This window comes from Pan troglodytes, chromosome 18, assembly GCF_028858775.2.
Source record: "Pan troglodytes isolate AG18354 chromosome 18, NHGRI_mPanTro3-v2.0_pri, whole genome shotgun sequence".
Taxonomy (NCBI): domain Eukaryota; kingdom Metazoa; phylum Chordata; class Mammalia; order Primates; family Hominidae; genus Pan; species Pan troglodytes.
In genome coordinates, this window is record NC_072416.2 from 65085727 (window position 1) to 65107537 (window position 21811).

Consider the following 21811-nt stretch of genomic DNA (forward strand, 5'->3'; position numbering starts at 1 on the left):
TTTATTCATTCAGAAGGTCTTTGTTGAACACCTGTTACGTGTACTGAGCATTGTCCTAGGTATTTGAGATACATCAGTGAACAGAGATCCTTAATAGACAATATACATAATAAGTTATGTAATAGCTTACAAAGTGACAATACCTTTGGGAAAAAGGAAAGGTATTATAGGATAAAGATGATCAATGAACAGGAAGTTTGCAGTTTTAAATTGAGTGGTCTGGGTAAGGAAGATCATACCTGAACCAAGACACAAAGGAGGTTAGGGAATGATGAGCCCTGCAGGGGTTGGGGGTGGAGGAGAGATGTTCCAGACAAAGGAAACAGCCATTATAAAGGGCCCCAGAGTGGCACCCTGTTTTTGATCAACAGCAAGCAGGCCATTGTGGCTGGAGTAGACTGTGAAAGAAGTTGTAGTAGATGAAATCAGAAATAACAATGAGCCAGTTCATGTGACCATGGTAGGCCATTGTAACCACATGGGCTTTTTATTCTGAGTGAGATGGGGAATAGTTTTGAGTGTTTAGTTTGCTTATATTTTAGGGACAGGGTCTTGGTATGTTGCCCAGGGTGACTCAAACTCCTGGACTCAAGTTATGCTCTTGGTCAGCTTCCGAAGTAGCTGGGAGTAAAGGCATGCTCCTGCACCTGGCTCAGGCTTTTGAGCAGATGAATGGTATTATCTACGTTAGGTTTTGACAGACTCATGCTAGCTGCTAGGTTAATAATAGGTTATAGGGGGCAAAAGTGAAGCAGGCTATTGCAGTAATCTTGGTGAGAGACCAGGGTGGTAGCAGTAGAGGTAGTGAGAAATGGTCATATCCTGGATGTATTTTGAGATAGAGCCAATAGGATTTGCTTATGGATTAGATACGGCGTGTGAGAAAGAGAAGAATAAAGAATGACTCTAACTTAGGCTGAGGCAGGAGAATTGCTTGAACCCGGGAAGGGGAGGTTGCAGTGAGCTGAGATCGTGCCACTGCACTCCAGCCTGGGCAACAAGAGTGAAACTCCATCTCAAAAAAAAAAGAATGACTGCAACTTTTTGGCTAGAGAAACTGGGACTATGGGGTTACTGTCATCGGGATGGGAAAACTGGCTGGAATAATTTTGAACAGCAGGTTAGGTTGGTTTAGCGCATGTGAGGTTGTGGTGGGTAGCTTGTTATTGCAGCTTGTTTCTTTACTTTTTTTTTTTTTTTTTTTTTAAGAGAGAGGGTCTCACTCTGTCACCCAGGCTGGAGTGCAGTGGTGCAATCATAGTTCACTGTAACCTCAAACCTCAAACTCCTAGGCTCAAGAGATCCTCCTGCCTTTTTTTTTTTTTTTTTTTTTTTTTACCCCCGACAAAACAAGGTCTTATTCTGTTGCCAGGCTGGAGTACAGTGGCGCCGTCATGGCTTACTGCAGCCTCAATGTCCCAAGCTCAGGTGATCTTCCCACCTCAGCCTCCTGTGTAGCTGGGACCACAGCATCTCACCTGTAACCCCAGCACCACCATGCCTGAAGTTATTTTTGTATTTTTTGTGGAGATGGGGTTCTGTTATATTGCCTAGGTTGGTCTCGACCTCCTGACCTCAAGTGATCCTCCTGCCTTGGCCTCCCAAAGTGCTGGGATTACAGGCATGAGCCACCACGCCCAGGCTTTTTAAAAAATCATTTGTTTCTAAGTGTTTCATTATTTTTTCTGCCTCTGTCTCTTGACTGACTAGGACGACAGATATTTGCCACCACATCTGGCTAATTTTAAATTTTTTTGAAGAGAAAAAAATTTTGCTCAGGCTGGCCTCTAACTCCTGGCCTTAAGCAATCCTCCCACCTTGGCCTCCCAAAGTACTGGAATTACAGGCATGGGACACTGCATCCAGCCTGAGTTTTAACAAATGTATGCACCCATGTAGATGCTACCACAGTCAAGATATATTTCAGTCATCCCCCCAAAGGTTTCCTTGTGCCCCTTTGCAGGAATCTGGGACTGACTGCCCTGGGTGGTTCTGCCTCAGTGTCTCTCATGAGGTTGCAGTCAAGCTTTTGCCTGGGACTGTGCAGTCTCTGAAGACTTGACTAGAACTGAAGGATCTGCCTGTTGGTAGGTGGCTTCACTTCCTAGTCATGCTTCTCCATAGAGAGAAAAAGAGTGAAGCCACCATGCCTTTTATTTATTTATGTATTTATTTGAGATGGAGTCTTGCTCTGTCATCCAGGCTGGAGTGCAGTGGCGGAATCTCAGCTCACTACAACCTCTGCCTGCCGGGTTCAAGCAATTCTCCTTCCTCAGCCTCCCAAGTAGCTGGGATTACAGGCACATGCCACCACATGTGGCTAATTTTTGTACTTTTAGTAGAGACAGGGTTTCACCATGTTGGCCAGGCTGGTCTCAAACTCCTAACATCAGGTGATCTGCCTGCCTCAGCCTCCCAAAGTGCTGGGATTACAGGTGTGAGCCACTGCGCCTGGCCCATCATGCCTTTTATGATCCATTCTTCAAGTCACTTTCATACCTTTTATGATCTATTATTTGAGTCACTTGTTGCTTAGCCTGTTCATTAGAAGCTGGTCACTAAGTCTAGCCCACATTCAACAGGGAGGGAGGGATTACACAGGGGTGTGAATACCAGGAGGCTGGGATCATTGAGGCCATCTTGGAGGCCAGCTACAATAATACTCACTTAAATTTAGTGAACTCAGAAAAAATTAGAATCCTAATAGAGCGGAAACAAAAAGCTCTATATTCTCTATTATTTGAAATACAGTTTTATGATTTAAGAAAATGGGCTCATAGAAATTAGTCCTTTTATTCATTCTGTTGCTTATGTGGCTGTAGAATATTTTCAAATCAAGGGCTTCTATAAGGAAGATCTGTTAACGGGTGACGGATTATAAGTATATACCTTACATATGACCAAGTCAGAGCACAGAATTTTATAATCCTTCAAATATATTTGAAACTTTTATACCCAGGTACCTGGTGAGCTGTCTACATTGGCTCTTAATAAGGATCTTTCTCAGAAATGATTTAAACTAATAACAGTATAATAGAAAGAGCTCTAGATTTGAGTCAAGACAATCATAACTATTTCCCTTAACATGTAAATGTGGATCAGAATGTATGCCCTATTCATGTGCCTCATGTGAGAATTAAATGTAGTACCAGAATATGTGAAAATGCCTTTTAAATTGTAAACCCCTGTCCACAGTTAGGCTATTTGATGGTTCTGTAGGGTGAGATTATAGTTAACTGATTGATAGAGTGTTTGTGCTACAGCGTGCCTTAGGTAAGCTTCACGTCAGGTAGTTGAACAATGTTGGAACACTACATCTTTCCCAAGTGTTCCATCCTGGTGTGTTACAAACACTGGCAGCCAAAATGTTCTTAATTCTTTAAACTAATTTAGCTGTCAAAAGACAAGGGAAAAGCAACTAATCAGAATTTAAATCATTCTTAAGTTAAAATTGTGTAGACCAGGCAACTCCAGTTCCTTTGATCTTTCCTCTTAGGACTTATTTCCAATTACTTTTATTTCAAATAAATGCAAGTGATTATGGTTGACCATAAATTATTAGTCTTGAGTGGTCAGATTAATGGTTTTTACATGTATTCTGTGTCTCATAAAGCTTCATTGGGATTTTGAAATAATGATTGGATGTACTTACTTTGCGATCCCAGTTTATGACTTTAAAGATAAGGGGTATGAAAATCATTTCATAAAAGGAAAAAAATGAACTTTACAGTGCTACTGTTCATTTTTTTCTGTGGAAATTGAATATGCTATCTTGTTTTTAACCACATTGACCTCAGAAAAAGAGAGGTTAAACTTTTCTGTGGTTGTTACATTCTTGTTTATAGCTTATGATTTTAATTGGTAGTCAAATACATTAATATCAGACATCGAGAAGTATTTATTAAGTATATGTCATTAGAGTAGCTACTTTTAAAATTTTTGATACGTTGTATTTTTTTTCTTTCTGGACTTTATACTTAAAAGTCTTTTAATTTATTTTTATGAGCATAAAATAAAGCAAAATCTAACAAGATTGGATTTAATGAGTGAGGACAGAATTTTATTTTAAATGGCCTTTTCTAATAAAGGTCTATGATTCTGCTTCTTCTGGAACCATTTACGCACTTGCCTGCAGGATCTTTGTCCCAAAATGCATATTGTGTTTGTTTGTATACCATCCACAATTTGGCAGAGTTTACAGGACTTCTTGATGTTAGCTTTGAGAAATCCCTATTTAAGCTCAAGAAGTTCCTTCTCTGTAGATAGCCCAGTCATTCCAAATAAAAGATCTCTATGGTAAAGCTTTGGAGTGTGATTTTCTTCAAGAGAAATTGAGACAACTTTACAAATACCTTGTCACATCTGGATTTTAAGTATTTCAGTTCGACTAAAATATGAATTGACCACTTAGTTATTGACAGTTTAGTGTATTGAAATCTGGTTTTTAAAAATATGTTTTAGATAAACTATAATACTCTAATAATAACGGAATCATAAAATTTAGAACTGGTAACTGCGAGCTTATATATATATATATATATATATATATATATTTGACACCTTTGTAGCTGGAAGAGCGTTTGTATTTTTAAAGAAAAGTTTTTATTTTAGTTATTTTAGTTATTTTTCAATCTAAGAGAGGAAGTCGACTTTCTGAAAAAATTAAAATGTTTTGGCTAGGTGGGGTGGCTCATGCCTGTAATCCCAGCACTTTGGGAGGCCGAGGCAGGTGGATCACCTGAGGTCAGGAGTTCGAGACCAGCCTGGCCAACGTGATGAAACCCCACCTCAACTAAAAATACAAAAAATTAGCCAGGTATGCTGGCATGTGCCTGTAATCCCAGCTACTCGGGAGACTGAGGCAGGAGAATTGCTTGAACCCGGGAGGCGGAGGTTGCAGTGGGCTGAGATTGTACCACAACACTCCAGCCTGGGCAACAGAGCAAGACTCTGTCTGAAAAAAAAAAATTAAAATGTTTTAAAATTAGTATGTCATAGTACCTTCCAGTTAGAGTACATGAATCTGCATATATGGTAAATGCACCTCTGAAGCACTTGAAGATTGTGAAGTCCCGTTTTCCCTTCTTTTGGATTGCATTATTTCCATTTTAGTGTAAAGGTGAAATTCTCATTCATGACCTTTCCTGAATTACATATTCCAAGTGAGAGAAGGCAGAAATAATATGTCTGAGAAGAGCATCCTTCACTCTTCCCCTTCTTCCTTCTACTTTCTACATTTTTTTTTTTTTTTTGAGACGGTGTCTTGCTCTGTCATCCAGGCTGGAGTGCAGTGATGTAATCTTAGCTCACTGCAACCTCCGCCTCACAGGTTCAAGCGATTCTCCTGCCTCAGCCTCCCAAGTAGCTGGGATTACAGGCACCCGCCACCACACCTGGCTAATTTTTGTGTTTTTATTGGAGATGGGGTTTCACCATTTTGGCCAGGCTGGTCTCAAACTCCTGACCTCAGGTGATCCGCCTGTCTTGGCCTCCCAAAGTGTTGGGATTATAGGCGCTCTGAGCCACTGTGCCTGGCCTTTTTTGTTGTTGTTTGTTTGTTTTTGAAACTGGATATCTCTCTGTCACCCAGGCTGGAGTGCAGTGGTGTGATCTTGGCTTACTGCAACCTCTGCCTCCTGGGCTCAAGCGATCCTCCCACCTCAGCCTCCCAAGTAGCTGGAACCACAGGCACGCGCCACCATGCCCAGGTAATTTTTTTGTAGATACGGGGGTCTCACCATGTTGCCCAGGCTGGTCTCAAACTCCTGGACTCAAGCAATCCTCTCGCCTTGGCCTCTCAAAGTGCTGGGATTACAGGCATGTACCCATCATTTTTTTTTAATGGTTAATTCAAATGCTGCCAGGATAAAGACTATTGAAATGTTGTTGTCTGAAGATGTTAATTTCTTTGTAGCACTGCTATGCCCTAGTTTTACTATTTCCCATTTTCACTTGTAGTTTTTCAATCAGCATTATTGAGGTATAATTTACATGTAGTACAGTTCACCTATTTTAAGTGTACAAGTCTGTGACAACTGTGTATTCAGTAGTATAACCACCACCAAAGTTCACCATTGCTTCAAAAAGTTCCCTCATGCCCCCTTGCAGGTAGTGTTCTAATTGATGCAGACATACATGCACTGATACTTTTGTGATCCTCATCTTACAGGGAAGAAAACGTTTGTAATTTCTTTTTAACAGCATAAAAATGCTGTTTACCTTCAGGTGCAGAGACTTTGTTTCTTCGATATTATTGTTTGATACTTAGTTTTGTACAGAGGATTGGAAGCTACAGACAAGCTAAAGTTTAATAGTGATATGGTAGACTTTAATTATTGTTCCTATTTTTATGAAAGTATGCAACGTGAACAGTTGGAAAGTATTATCTGTTACAAGCTTTTCAGTTTAAGCTGGGCCTCCTCAAATTGATGTGTGTTTAGGAACTAAGAATTTTAAATAACATTTGAAGGGCCGGGCGCAGTAGCTCATACCTGTAATCCCAGCACTTTGGGAGGCCAAGGCAGGCAGATCACAAGGTCAGGAGCTCAAGACCAGCTTGGCCAACATAGTGAAACCCCGTCTCTACTTAAAAAAAAAAAAAAAAATTAGCCAGGCATAAGCTGAGATCGTGCCACTGCACTCTAGCCTGGGCGACACAGCAAGACTCTGTCTCAATAAATAAATAAATACCATTTGAAATGTCTTCAATGCCGTGTGTGGAAACTATTTAAAAAAATAAAATGTGCCTCTTGGCAGTACTGCTGTGCTTTCAGGACTCTAATGCAGGCTGTACCTAAGAGGGAAAGGGCTGAGTCTGGGGATGGTTGGCAGGTTGTTTTTGTGGATGAAAAACCTTTTACCCATGTATGCAGTCAGTACTGAGCCTTTTTGTGTTTTAAAACTTCAGATGTAAAGGCAGGTTAATCTTCAGATTAAAACAAAAGGATGGCCTAGAAACTTGTGACTTCGACATTTACATTAGAAGAATGTAGATGTTTTCAAATAAACAAATCTGCCCATATCATAGATGTTCAAAGTTTGTTCCATATAATAACAATGATAGTTTCTAATAATCGTGTGGCCCTGTTTGCAGAACAGTGTTCTAAGTAATGAGCCCTTTGGGAGAACCCTTAAAATTTTTTTTTTAGGATATTTAATCACACCAGCTTTTTAGTCCTGAGTTTCTATCCATCCCTTTGCTATCCAGAACATTTCTTGGCCATTTTTTTACTGGGCCAGGTGCCGTGGCTCGTGCCTGTGGTCCCAGTGCTCTGGAAGGCCAGGGCGGGTGGATCGCCTGGGGTTAGGAGTTCAAGACTAGCGTGGCCAGCATGGTGAAGCCCCGTCTCTACTAGGAATGCAAAAATTGGCTGGGCATGGTGGCGGGTGCCTGTGGTCCCAGCTGCTCGGGAGGCTAAGGCAGGAGAATCACTTGAACCTGGGAGGCAGAGGGTGCAGTGAGCCAAGATCGTGCCACTGCACTCCAGCCTGGGAAATGAACAAAATTCCATCTCAAAAAAAATAAAAATAAAAATGCAGAAATTGGTCAGGCGTGGTGTCGCATGCCTCTGGTTCCAGCTACTTGAGAGAGGCTGGGGTAGGAGAGTTGCTTGGGCCTGGGAGGCAAAGGTTGCAGTGAGCAGAGATCGCACCACGGCACTCCAGCCTGGGTGACAGAGCAAGGCTCCATCTCCAAACAAACAAATAACAAAAAAAAACCCTAAAACATTTTTTATTTTCCTTAAATGTATTGGCCAAGGTTAAAATATCCATCCTGAATATTCTGTATGAAAACATTGGATATGAAGAAAAAAAGAAAATTCAGGCAGTTGACCAGGGGAGAGAATTGAGCTTTTTGGTTCTTCCTGACACATATTCTCAGTGAGACTATACTCACTTTTTAAAAAGCTATTTATAAAATATTAAAATAAGATATTACATGAAGTTAAAAATTGAAACGAAAGTCAGCATCTTAATTCACCAGTTACACAACTGAATGGTGTTTTTTGTTTGTTTGTTTGAGACAGAGTCTCGCTCTGTTGTCGAGGCTGGAGTGCAGTGGCATGATCTCAGCTCACTGCAAGCTCTGCCTCCCGGGTTCATGCCATTCTACTGCCTCAGCCTCCCGAGTAGCTGGGACTATAGGAGCCCACCACCACGCCTGGCTAATTTTTTTGTATTTTTTTAGTAGAGACGGGTTTTCACCATGTTAGCCAGGATGGTCTCGATCTCCTGACCTTGTGATCCATCCGCCTCAGCCTCCCAAAGTGTTGGGATTACAGGCATGAGCCACCGTGTCTAGCCTTTTTTTTTTTTTTTTTTTTTCTTTTTTTTTTTTGAGATGGAGTTTCACTCTTGTTGTCCAGACTGGAGTGCAATGGCGCCATCTCAGCTCACCACGACCTCCACCTCCCAGGTTCATGCAATTCCCTTCCTCAGCCTCCTGAGTAGCTGGGATTACAGGCATGTGCCACCATGCTTGGCTAATTTTTTGTATTTTTAGTAGAGACAGGGTTTCTCCATGTTGGTCAGGCTAGTTTTGAACTCCTGATCTCAGGTGATCTACCCACCTCGGCCTCATAAAGTGCTGGGATTACAGGTGTGAGCCACCACGCCTGGCCACTGAGTGGTTTTCAGTATATTCACAACCATCACCATTATGTAATTTGTGAGTATTTCAGAACTCTGAACCATTTTATTTATTTTTTATTTATTTACTTATTTTGAGACAGAGTCTCTTGTCTGCCAGGCTGGAGTGCAGTGGCGCAATCTCGGCACACTGCAACCTCAGCCTCCCAGATTCAAGCTATTCTCCTGCCTCAGCCTCCTGAGTAGCTGGGATTACAGGAGCCTGCCACCACACCCGGCTGATTTTTGTACTTTTAGTAGAGACGGTTTCACCATGTTGGCCAGGCTGGTCTCGAACTCCTGACCTCAGGTGATCTGCCCACCTTGGCCTCCCAAAGTGCTGGTATTACAGGCGTGAGCCACCGCGCCCGGCCCCATTCTGTTTATTTTTGAGACAGACTCTGTCTCCCAAGCTGGAATGCAATGGCACAACCATGGCTCACTGCAGCTTCAACCTCCCAGGCTCAAGCGATTCTTCCACCTCAGTGGGACTGTAGGCACATGCCACCGCACCAGCTGTTTTTTTTGTTTTGTTTTACTTTTTGTAGAGATGGGGTCTCACTATGTTGCTTAGAGTGGTCTCGAACTCCTGGCTGGGTTCAAGTGATCCTTCCACTTTGGCCTCCCATGAACCATTTTAAATGCTTTTTGAGAACTGCAAAGCAGTTTTTATGGTGATCACTACCACTGGACACTGTGCTAGATGGTTTACATTATCACTAATTCTCCTAATACTGCACTGTATAGAAGAACTGTTTAATTTTAGAACATATCTGGTGATAGCTTGATTTTACAGCTGAGGAAACTGAGGCCAGAGAGGCTAAGTTAACCTTCAAAAGTCGTGTTATCTGTTTCCTGGTACAGCCAGGACCCAGACCCACTTATTTTTTACCCCTAAGTCTGTTCTTTGCATACTACACTACTGCTAATAAGTAATCATTAGGTAAGTTGATGCAAACTCTACATACCACCTTCCGAAGCCTTATTTAGAGTTATTTTGGTCCACCAAGTTACTCTACTGATATATATATATATATCATAAATATATCATATATAAATTATATGTGATATATATAATATACGTGATATATATAATTTATCACATATTTATATATATCACATAAATTATATATAATATATAAATATATAATATATAAATTATATGTTAATATATATAGCATTATGTTCTAAGACACACACACATATATATATAATGTTCTAAGACTTTCAGGGATTCCTGTACTGTTGATAGTACCAAATCCTATATATGTGCTGTTTTTTTCCTATACAGATATACATATATACGTATGATAAAGTTTAGTTTATAAATTAGGCACAGTAAGAGATTAACAACCATAACTAATAATAAAGTAGAACGTGGCCGGGCAAGGCTGCTCACAGCTATAATCTCAGTGTTTTGGGAGACCAAGGCAGGAGGATTGCTTGAGTCCAGGAGTTTGAGACCAGCCTGGGCAATATGAGACCCTGTCTGTACAAAAAAGTTTAAAAATTAGCCGGGTATGGTGGCATGCACCTGTAGTCCTAGCTATTTGGGAGGCTGAGGTGGGAGAATTGCTTGAACCTAGGAGTTTGAGCCTACAGTGAACTATGATTGAGCCATGACACTCTAGCCTGGGCAATAGAGCAAAACCCTGTCTCCAAAAAACTAAAAGTTTAAAAAAATAAAGTGGAACACTAATAACAATATACAGTAATCAATGTAAAATTAAGGTTATTTGAACATAAGCACTGCCATACTGCAGCAGGATGGCCACTAAGTAACTAATGGACACATTCCTTATAAAACATGGATGTGCTGGACAAAGAGATGATTCACTTCTCTGGAGAGAAGGAGTGCAATTTAAAACTTATGAATTGTTTATTTCTGGAATTTTTCATATAATATTTTTGGACCGTGATTGACTGTGAGTAACTGAAATCATGGAGAGCAAAACTGTGGCTAAGCGGGGACTACTGTACCTGATGCATTTTCCTTTTAGGAATTCTTTTAAGTTATTTTTCATTTGTTAGATGTGTCTTACAAAGAATAGATAAAAACATGTACATTTTAGGAATAATAATAAAAGGAACATAGGTATAGTAGGACTGATGTTCCGTATGGTAGCTATTATACAATCCACATGTGGCTATTGAACACTTATAATGTCGCTAGTGTGAATTCACATGTGATGTGTGTGAAAAAACACAAACCAGATTTTGAAACCTGATATGAAAAACAAAAATAATGTAATATATTTATATGGATCCAAAATGTAATATATATATGGATCCAAATATATGTATATATATCCAAAATATATATCCAAAATAATGTAATATATTGCTATATATATATATATATGTACACACACACACACACATACATATATGGATCCAGTTTTATACTCATTATTTTTTCTGGGTTTGTTTCGCAGTGTGTTTTTGTACGTATTTCTATCAACTTACTAAATTAGTTTTCTAAGTGTCATCATGAATAGCATAACCTGCCACGTTTATGTAAAACGTGAGAAATGTCTAAATGACCAACATATATAGGTAAAATGTTTAAGCTGAGAGCCTTATTTCAAGTCTACGTTAAATGTATTATATGATTTTGGTGTTTTTTTTTTTTTTTTTTTTTTTTTTTTGAGTTGGAGTCTCGCTCTGTTGCCCAGGCTGGAGTGCAGTGGCGTGATCTTGGCTCACTGCAACCTCCACCTTCTGGGTTTTAAGCTATTCTCCTGCCTCAGCCTCCTGAGTAGCTGGGATTACAGGCATATATATATATGTGTATACACACACACACACACACACACGCATACATATATATAGCAATAGGAATATATATATATATATTTTGAGACAAGTTCTGGCTCTGTCACCCAAGCTGGAGTGCCGTGACACGATCTCAGCTCTCTGCAACCTCTGTCTCCCAGGCTCAAGCCCTCCCATGTTGCCCAGGCTGGTCTCGAACTTGTGAGCTCAAGTGATCCACCTGCCTCAGCCTCCTGCAGTGCTGGGATTGCAGGCGTGAGCCACTGTGCCTGACCCAAGATATTGCTTGCTTGATACCATGTTGAAAATTTTAGATGTTTTGAGTTAAGTAACATTATTAAAATTAATTTCACCTCTTTTTACTTTTTAAAAAATACCTACTAGGCCGAGTGCAGTTACTCATGCCTGTAATCCTAGCATTTTGGGAGGCCAAGGTGGGAAGATTGCATGAAGCCAGGAGTCCGAGACCAGCCTGGTCAACATAGTGAGACGCCATCCTTAAAAAATAAAAACATTTTTTAAGTGACTGGGCATAGTGGGGTGTGCCTGTAGTCCTAGCTCCTGGAGAGGCTGAAGTGGGAGGTTTGCTTGAGCCCAGGAGTTCAAGGCTGTAGTGAGCTGTGATGGTGCCACTGCAATCCAACCTGGGTGAAGGAGGGAGACCCTGTCTCTTAAAAAAAAAAAAAAAAATGCCTGCTTGACAATTTACAGTTACATATGTGGCTTGCATTTGTGATTCACATTATATATTTCTGTTGAACAGTACTGCCTCCACAGTTGGCCAGGTATGGTGGCTCACACCTATAATTGCAGCACTTCTAGAGGTTAAGGAGGGAGGATTACTTGAGCCCAGGAGTTACAGACCAGCCCAGGCAACAAAGTGAGACCCCATCTCTACAAAAAAATAAAATAATTAGCCAGGTGTCATGATACAGGCCTGTAGTCCCAGCTACTTGGGAGGCTGAGGCAGGAGGATCCCTTGAGTCCTGGAAATCAAGGTTGCAGTGAGCTGTGTTCATACCACAGAGCAAGATGCTATCTCAAAATGAGTCCTGGAAATCAAGGCTGCAGTGAGCCGTGTTCATACCACAGAGCAAGATGCTATCTCAAAAAAAAAAAAAAGAAAAAAAGAGAAAGAAAACTTTAGAGTTCTTTTCCTCAACCCGTCTCCCCCCACACAATAATCACTATCCTGATTGATGTATTTGTTCCCTTACTTTTCTTTGTCATTTTATTTCCTGTGCATATATCTCGAAGTAATGCATTGTTTAGATTTTTAAAAAAATGAAACTAGGAAGCACACACTTCAGGGCAGTGTAAACAAAGGACTCTAATGTCACTTTCTCTTTTTTTTTTTTTTGGTGAGAGGAGTCTTGCTCTGTCACCCAGGTTGGAGTGCAGTGGTGCGATCTCGGCTCACTGCAAGCTCCGCCTCCTGGGTTCACGCCATTCTCCTGCCTCAGCCTCCCGAGTAGCTGGGACTACAGGCAGCCGCCACCACCACACCTGGCTAATTTTTTCTATTTTTAGTAGAGATGGGGTGTCACTGTGTTAGCCAGGCTGGTCTCGATCTCCTGACCTTGTGATCCACACTCCTCGGCCTCCCAAAGTGCTGGGATTACAAGCGTGAGCCACCGCACCCAGCCTTCTAATGTCACTTTCAGATGCAGCTCCTAGAAGATGAGCTGAACAGAATCTTAGGGTCAAGTCTGGATTCAGCTTCCCTGTGAATTTTTAGAGCCTCCCTGGGGAAGCTTGTGAGCACAGTCATGAGTGGATTATGGGAAACCTAGGGCTCACACTGGAGTTAGGGCATCTGGCACACTGAAACCATTGCTCACCGTGTGCCAGAGATGAGGAATATGGTCAGAGGGAGTTAGCTGCTCTGGTATTTTCTGCTTCTAGGCTTACCATGACCTACCTTCTTTTATCCTTTTTTTTTTTTTTTTAAATTTCTTTTGTCAAAATTGATGTCTCATTCCAGAGCTACCTTCTTTTCACAGGAGTGAGTCAAAGCACATCACCTTTGTCAGCTCAAATGAGTGTCCTTAGCTGGTCCCAGCAGTGGGGAAGGCTTATATATGAGCATTTTGCTCTCAGGATCTTGGTGATGACCATCCTCAGAATGTCCATCTCTTCAATCTAGACTGATTGTCCTCTATATCCAGCGCACTGCTTTCATACTGATTTTTGTGTTCATCCTCTGCTGTGAGGGGCTTCTTTTTTGTTTTTTTCTTTTTGTTTCTTTTTCAGTTTTTCTGTCTTCCTGTTTCTTGGTTTACGGTCTGTTTGTGGATAACAGAGTTGTTGCATATTTGAAGTGTCTTTATTCTACGATACTTTATTGTAAGTTTGTCTTGTTCTAGAGTTTAAGGTTAGAGATTATTTTCGTTAAGAAGGCCTTGTTTCATTGTCTTGGTTTAAATGTTGCAGTTGAAAATCTCTGAAGTCATTGTGTTTCCTGATCTGTTTGTGACCAATTTCCCCGTCTTTGGAAGTTTGTAAAATCTTTGTCTCCATGTTTTGGTATTTATCTATGATGTAACCTAGTGTCGGTCCACAGTCATTCCTGTGCAGGGTACTTGCCAGCCCTTTACAGTATGGCAGCTGTGTCCTTTGTAAGGAAATTTTCTTATATTAATTGATGACTTCCTTTCTTATATTTTTTCTATTCTTTTCTGGAACATCTACTATTTGGATGTTAGACCCAAAGGAATGATCCTGTTACCTTATTTTCTTACTGTCTCTTTTGTCTTTTTGGTCTACCTTCCAGAAGATTTCCTCTACTTTATCTTCAGAGTCTTATATTGGGTCTTAATTTCTACTATATTTCAATAGAGCTTTTTGTTTGTTTGTTTGTTTGTTTTGAGACGGAGTCTCGCTCTGTCGCCCAGGCTGGAGTGCAGTGGTGCGATCTCGCCTCACTGCAAGCTCCGCCTCCCGGGTTCACGCCATTCTCCTGCCTCAGCCTCCCACGCATAGCTGGGACTAGAGGTGCCCACCACCATGCCTGGCTAATTTTTTTTTTTTTTTTTTTTTTTTTTTTTAGTAGAGACAGGGTTTCACCAAGAGCTCTTTTTTGTGTGTGCTACAAATGTTCCTTTTTTGTTAGTATCCTCTTCTTGTTTATCGGGTACATTTTATCTGAGAATCTAGCTGGTAGATTTTTACCGCTTTACATCACTTCAGAGGAAATGGCTGCAACTGAAGGGTGAAAGTCAGAATTTATCTTGGCTCAGCTTTTCATGTAAGAAAAGAAAAATACAGTGAAACCAAATTAAAATAATTATGTGGAGAGCATATTGGTGGCAAGTTAATACATTTTTATGACTTTTCGGAGGGTCTAATTTATTCTTGACAGAAGTCTGAGTTTAGTATCCATTTATTGAATATGTATTTATATGTGTATACACACACACACAGTGTATTAAATCTATTGAATTCCAGACACTTTCTTTTTTTTTTTTTTTTTTTTGAGACGGAGTCTCGCTCTGTCACCCAGGCTGGAGTGCAGTGGCGCATCTTGGCTCACTGCAAGCTCCGCCTCCCGGGTTCACGCCATTCTGCTGCCTCAGCCTACTGAGTAGGTGCCCGCCACCACGCCCAGCTGATTTTTTTGTATTTTTTTAGTAGAGATGGGGTTTCACTGTGTTAGCCATGATGGTCTCAATCTCCTGACCTCGTGATCCGTCTGCCTCGGCCTCCCAAAGTGCTGGGATTACAGGTGTGAGCCACCACACCTGGCCTCCAGACAGTTTCTTTAGTTTTTCATTTTATGATTTCTCTTTTGGACTGTAAGATGATCGGTAAATTACATTAAATCACTATAGAAGAAGCTATTTTTACACATACATGCAACCCAGTTATGATTCAGAGGCAAACAAGATTGAATGACTGTAGAGATTATCTGACAGTTGAGCAGCTGACTGTCCATTTATGAACAGGGAGGTGCATGTGGCTAAAGGAGGATGAGTCAGAACCAAGTATCTTCTAAAGGAATCTGTTGAATAGACTACAGAAATGATTACAGCAAGCGACAGGGTACATACTTCTTCAGTGGAATATCTTGTTTTCTTGGGTGCCTATGGCCATCCCAGTATTACTGTTGGATGATTCATTGGTCTGTGGGTAGGAACAACTCTTCATTGTCAGGGAAAAAACAGCGTGTCTCCTTTGGAAAGAAATTACTGTCAGTGTTGCTGTGATGTTCTCTATGTTTTATAAGTTTTCATTTTGTGCTTTTTGTTGGTGATTGCACTGTTTAAAATGGCCCACAAGCATAATGTTAAAGTGCAGTCTAGTATTCCTTAAATGCAAGAAGGCCGTAATGTGCCTTATGGAGAAAATGTACATGTTAGATAAGTTCCCTTCAGTCATGAGTTACAGTGCTGTCAGCTGTGAGTTCAATGTTAGTGAATCAGCAATATATATTGAAGATGATGTCTGAACAGAAGCATACATAAAACAAAATTATGTGTTGATCAGTTGAGGAAGATGTTAGGCTAGAAGGAACCTATGTCTGCATTTTCCCTAGGAACAGTGGTTTAGTGTTCACTGATTCAGTGTTCATGTAGATTTGATAGAGTATAACAATGGCAAGTCGTGTGTGTGTGTGTAGGCTTAATGGTTTTCTTTACCCAGTATTTACTGTGTTTTTTTTTCCATTAACAGCATAATGTAAACATCCCGTGTAACATGCTTGTTTTTGGTGGTGAGGGATGCTTGTTTTTGGTGGTCAAGGATCAGCAGACCTGCCTGGATTCTAGCAGGCTTTTTTTTTTTTTTTTAAGACAGAGTCTCGCTCTGTCACCAGGTTGGAGTGCAGTGGCATGATCTCAGCTCACTGCAACTTTGGCTTCCCGGGTTCAAGCAGGTCTCCTGCCTCAGCCTCCTGAGTAGCTGGGACTACAGGTGCGTGCCACCACACCCAGCTAATTTTTGTATTTTTAGTAGAGACGGGGTTTCACCATGTTGGCCAGGATGGTCTTGATCTCTTGACCTCGTGATCCACCCTTCTTGGCCTCCCAAAGTGCAGGGATTACAGGCGTGAGCCACCATGCCCGGCCTCTAGCAGGCTTTTTATTTTTGAGATGGAGTGTCACTCTTTCGCCCAGGCTGGGGTGCAGTGGTGCAATCTTGGCTCACTGCAACCTTTGCCTCCTGGATTCAAGTGATTCTCCTTTCTCAGCCTCCCAAGTTGGTGGGATTACAGGCACCTGCCACCATGCCCGGCTAATTTTTGTATTTTTAGTAGAGACGGGGTTTCACCATGTTGGCCAGGCTGGTCTCGAACTTCTGACCTCAGATGATTTTCCTGCCTTGGCCTCCCAAAGCATATGGATTACAGGCGTGAGCCACCGCGCCTAGCCTCTAGCAGGCTTTTTAAAGGTCAGTGTTCAATTTGGAAGTTTATTTATTTAGCTCATTATCATTGGGCGTCTAGGTTATTTCTGATCATTTGCCATTATTTACAAAAATCCCTTGAGAATGAACATTCTTGTAATAGAATTTTTTTTTACATCTTTGATTAAGTTTTAGGCTAATTCACAGACGTGGCATTGCTGTGTCAAAGGAAAATGCACCCTTATTCCCCCAAATTGCCTTCCCAAAATCATTAGCCAGTTTACCCTCCCCCTGACAATGTAATATAACCTGTTTTCCCTCCTGATACATGTTATTAAAATGTTTTTCAATTTATTTTAATATTTGTTTTAAAATAGTTATCTTGTTCTGATTTAATATGTTAGTGAACTTTTTTTCATAATTTTTGGTTAGTTATGTTAATTTTGTTCTAAACTATTCTTTTCCACATGGTTAGCCAGTTTTTTCAACTCCACTGGTTAAATAAAATATCCTTTTACTATTGATTTTAAGTGTTGCCTTTTTCATATGTTAAGTATTTATATACTTGGTTTCATTTTTGAATTTTTTGGTTTTGTTCCATTAAGTTGTAGCTGACTGCCACAGCACTCCTATATATTTATTGATTGTGTTGTATGTTTTAGTATCTGAAAGGGCAAAAAATTACTCTTTCTCTAATTTCTCATGGATGGCCTGATTGTTTTATGTGAACTGTAGACTTCCCAAATTCTAAAAAACATTATTTTGATATTTCAGATATTTCATTGGAATTTTGTTAAAGATTACTTTGGGATAAATTGTCATTTGTAGTCTTTCCAGTCATGAATATGACATCACACTAGTTATTCAAATCGGTTGTTGTTGTTGTTGTTGTTGTTGTTGTTGTTGTTGTTGTTGTTATGGAGTCTTGCTCTGTCACCCAGGCTGGAGTGCAATGGCACCATCTTGGCTCACTGCAACTTCTGCCTCCTGGGTTCAAGTGATTCTCCTGCCTCAGCCTCCTGAGTAGCTGGGATTACAGTTGCGCGCCACCATGTCCAACTAATTTTTGTATTTTTAGTATTGATTGGATTTCACCATGTTGGCCAGGTTGGTCTCCAACTCCTGACCTCAAGTGATCCACCCACCTCAGCCTTCCAAAGTGCTGGGATCACAGGCATGAACCACCATGCCCGACCAACAGTTCTTTTTTTATATATTCAGCTCTTCCTCATTAAAAACTTTAAGTTAATGAGCAGTGCTATTGTAGTGCTGGAATCTCTTTTTGGGTGGGTAAAATAAATCTTTTTTTGAACTCATCATATATCCCCACTGCCCTTATAAGCATTTCCTGCACATAGTTAACAGGTAATAAACATTTGTGGAATAGGTGGATCTTTTCAAATGGAAATTATTGTAGGAAACTTACAAGAAAAAAATTCTAGATTCTAGCTGTTTTCTGTTCTTCTATTAATCAGTATTTAAATATTTACTGAGAACCTAAGGAGTAATGAATGATCACACCCTCTTACGTTTTCTTAATACATCAGTTTATAGACTAGAGCCACAAGTGTTTAAGCTCTAACAACTTATTACAGAGAATCGAGATATCCTTTCCAATCGAAAGGGATTTTTTGACAGTGAAGTTTCAGCTTCTTGCTTTTGTCAATAGCTTTGACACTTGGTTTCTGTGTGTATTGATTTTATGACTCAGTACTGATGTGCATGGGGGTCTTGTTTGCAAATCTGTAGTTACTCTGTTTTAATTGCCTTGAAATTCTCTTTAGAATCACTCAAAAAAGGGAACTCTGCCATCCCTTTGTACCTTTAATTTGTCTCCTCATCTTGGCTACCTAGAAACTATGATCTTTTCTCTAAGTTATATAGTATTGTAAAGGAAAAGACAGGTAAGGATGCCACTGCTTATTCCAAATTTAGATATTCATAGAATAAGTACCTTCCAGACCCTCAAAGAACTATTTGTACAGGTTAATACATGAGAAGTAGACTTAGGTTCTTCCTTTGATACTTAAATTTCAAAACACAGGATTAGTAATATTTAGCTACTTAAGTTTGGTTCATTTGCTAAAAGAAGAACATTTACCATCTCAGGCTCTGTATTAGAAAGATCTTTGTGTCTGTGAGAGAACAGGCAGAATGGAGTTTTTCTATCATAATTGAATCCGTTTTGCCTTGCACACCCCTTTGGAGCATTTGATGAAAGCAGTGGACTTCATTAGAAAAATGCACATGGGCTCAAACACATACATTTTTGCGCAGCGACGTTTCTGGCCTTCTTGAAACATATCTGTAAGCCCCAACCCCTGTAGGTTTTCTGAACTCCATCTAATGCAGCCAACAAAGGGGAAATTTTAAATGGGGCCTGTAACAACCTTTAGCCTGTGTTCCTTCAGGTTTCTTCACTGGCTGTTCATAGCCTGCCCTGCTGGGGTTTTTTCTTCTACCCAGCATCTAAAAGTTGGACTTGCTCCAGATTCTTCCTGGGTCCCTTCTTTTCCCCTGCTTACTCTGGGGGTCTCTTCCTTTCCTCTGGATTTAAATACCATGGTATTGTTGATGGCTGCCAGATTTATAACAGCCCAGATCTATTCTCAGAATGCTGGAATCCCATATGTAACTGCCTCCTCAAAATCTTGATTTGGATATCTCATAGATATCCCTTATATGTAGCAGATAAAAATTGTTGCAAACTTTTAATTCTTTCTTTCTTTCTTTCTTTCTTTTTTTTGTTGAGACAGAGTTTCTCTCTGTATCCCAATCTGGAGTGCAGTGGCACGATCATGGCTCACTGCAGCCTCGACCTCCTGGGCTTAGGTGATCCTCCCACCTCAGTCTGCAGAGAGTAGCGGGGACTGCATTTGTGTGACACCACACCTGGCTAATTTTTTAAAATTTTTGTAGAGATGAGGTCTCACTATGTTGCCCTGGCTGGTCTCAAACTCCTGAGCTCAAGCAGTCCTCCCAAAGTATGCTAAGATTACAAGCGTGAGCCACCACTCCTGGCAGCAAATTTTAAAAAATGACAGCTCATTGAGATACAATTCACATACCATAAAATTCACTCTTTTAGAGTGTACAATTCATTGATTTTTAGTACATTCGGAGTTCTGCAACCATCATTACCATTTAATTTCAAAACATTTTCGTCACACCATAAAGAAATCCCATACATGGTAGCAATTACTCCTCATTTGCCACTCCCCTGTGCCCCTGGCAACTACTTATCTCCTTCGTGTCGCTCTGTTGCTCTGGATTTAGCTTTCTGTATGTTTCTGGGGGGTTTTTTGTTTTTGTTTTTGTTTGTTTTTTTGAGACGGAGTTTCATTCTTGTTGCCCAGGCTGGAGTGCAATGGCGCGATCTTGGCTCACTGCAACCTCCGCCTCCCGGGTTCAAACGATTCTCCTGCCTCAGCCTCCCGAGTAGCTGGGGTTACAGGCATGTGCCACCACGCCCAGCTAATTTTGTATTTTTAGTAGAGACGGGGTTTCTCCATGTTGGTCAGGCTGATCTCAAACTCCTGACCTCAGATGATCCGCCCATCTCGGCCTCCCACAGTGCTGGGATTAACAGGCATGAGCCACTGCGCCAGCCAGCTTTCTGCACATTTCATATAATACGTAACCTTTTTCTAGCTTCATTCACTTAGTATTATGTTTTCAAGGTTCATTCTGTGTTGTTGTGTGTATAAACATTTCATTCCTTTTTATGACCAAGTAATATTCCATTGTATGGGTGATACCACAGTTGATGGTACAAACATGTTTTTGCTGAAGCTCTGCTGCATGAGTGGTGGGAAATTTAAAGCCACAGAATGTGAAAATTAGGTGATATCATGTATAATTTAAATTGAATATAACATCACAAATACTTATATTTAGAGCTTGAGATGATTAAAAATTGTGTTAAACTAGCTTTTCCCTTACTTTTCCAGAAGAACACAAGATGTGACACTGTAGTCACTTTTTAACCTGCTGTGAAGTCTCAAACATATTTGTGATATTTTACTTTTGGAAAGATAAACTGTTTTCTTGTTTTTCTCATGTATGGTTAGCTGCATCTGTTTACCCATTTTAAATCAATTTTGTATAAAATATTTCATTGTTCTAGGACAATGGGTTTAATCCCTAGTTCATATTCTAATAACTTTTCTTTTTAAAGTTTGAAATAAGGAATCATTTTCAGTGAAAAACTGTCTTTGTGCTTAAATGACATTTTTTTTGACAGAAGCATTTCACTGTGTATTAAATGACATTATTGAATTACATTATAAAATGCCAAACTGTTGAGACAGAATTTTATTTTCTTTATACTTTGAAGTTTGGTATTCATGAATACATGAAAGCGCCAAACATTTACTTTGAAGATGTACACATAAAACTGTATTTATTTGAATGAGAACATCTAAATAAATCAGTAGGATCATCTAAATATTATTTTTAATTATAATTGCAGTCATTAGTCTTGATTAAAAATTGTCATCATTTTCTGGCTGGGCGCGGTGACTCACACTTGTAATCCCAGCACTTTGGGAGGCTGAGGCAGGCGGATCACCTGAGGTCAGGAGTTCAAGACTAGCCTGGCAAACATGGTGAAACCCCGTCTCTACTGAAAATACAAAAATTAGCGGTGCGTGGTGGTAGGTGCCTGTACTCCTAGATACTTGGGAGGCTGAGGCAGGAGAATCCTTTGAACCCGGGAGGTGGAGGTTGCAGTGAGCCGAGATCGCACCACTGCACTCCAGCCTGGGCATTAAGAGCAAAACTCCCTCTCAAAAAACAAAGAATTTTACTCATTTTCTGAAACCATTTAGAAATTTCCCAAAACAGATCATTGGTTTTCTTTGTCATGAAAGAACATTTATAAATAAATAATAAATGGGCTTTTTAAAAATTTAGTAATTTTATATGGAAATTTTTTTTTTTTTGAGACAGAGTTTTGCTGTTGTTGCCTAGACTGGAGTGCAATGGCACGATCTCGGCTCACTGCAAACTCCGTCTCCCGGGTTCAAGTGATTCTCCTGCCTCAGCCTCCCGAGTAGCTGGGATT

General features: G+C 40.3%; 1 protein-coding gene across 9 annotated transcripts in view; it reads left to right on the forward strand.

Moving 5' to 3' along the window:
- CBFB (core-binding factor subunit beta) overlaps positions 1 to 21811 on the forward strand; it is a 73081-nt gene that overhangs the window by 11445 nt on the left and 39825 nt on the right. The window lies entirely within an intron of this gene.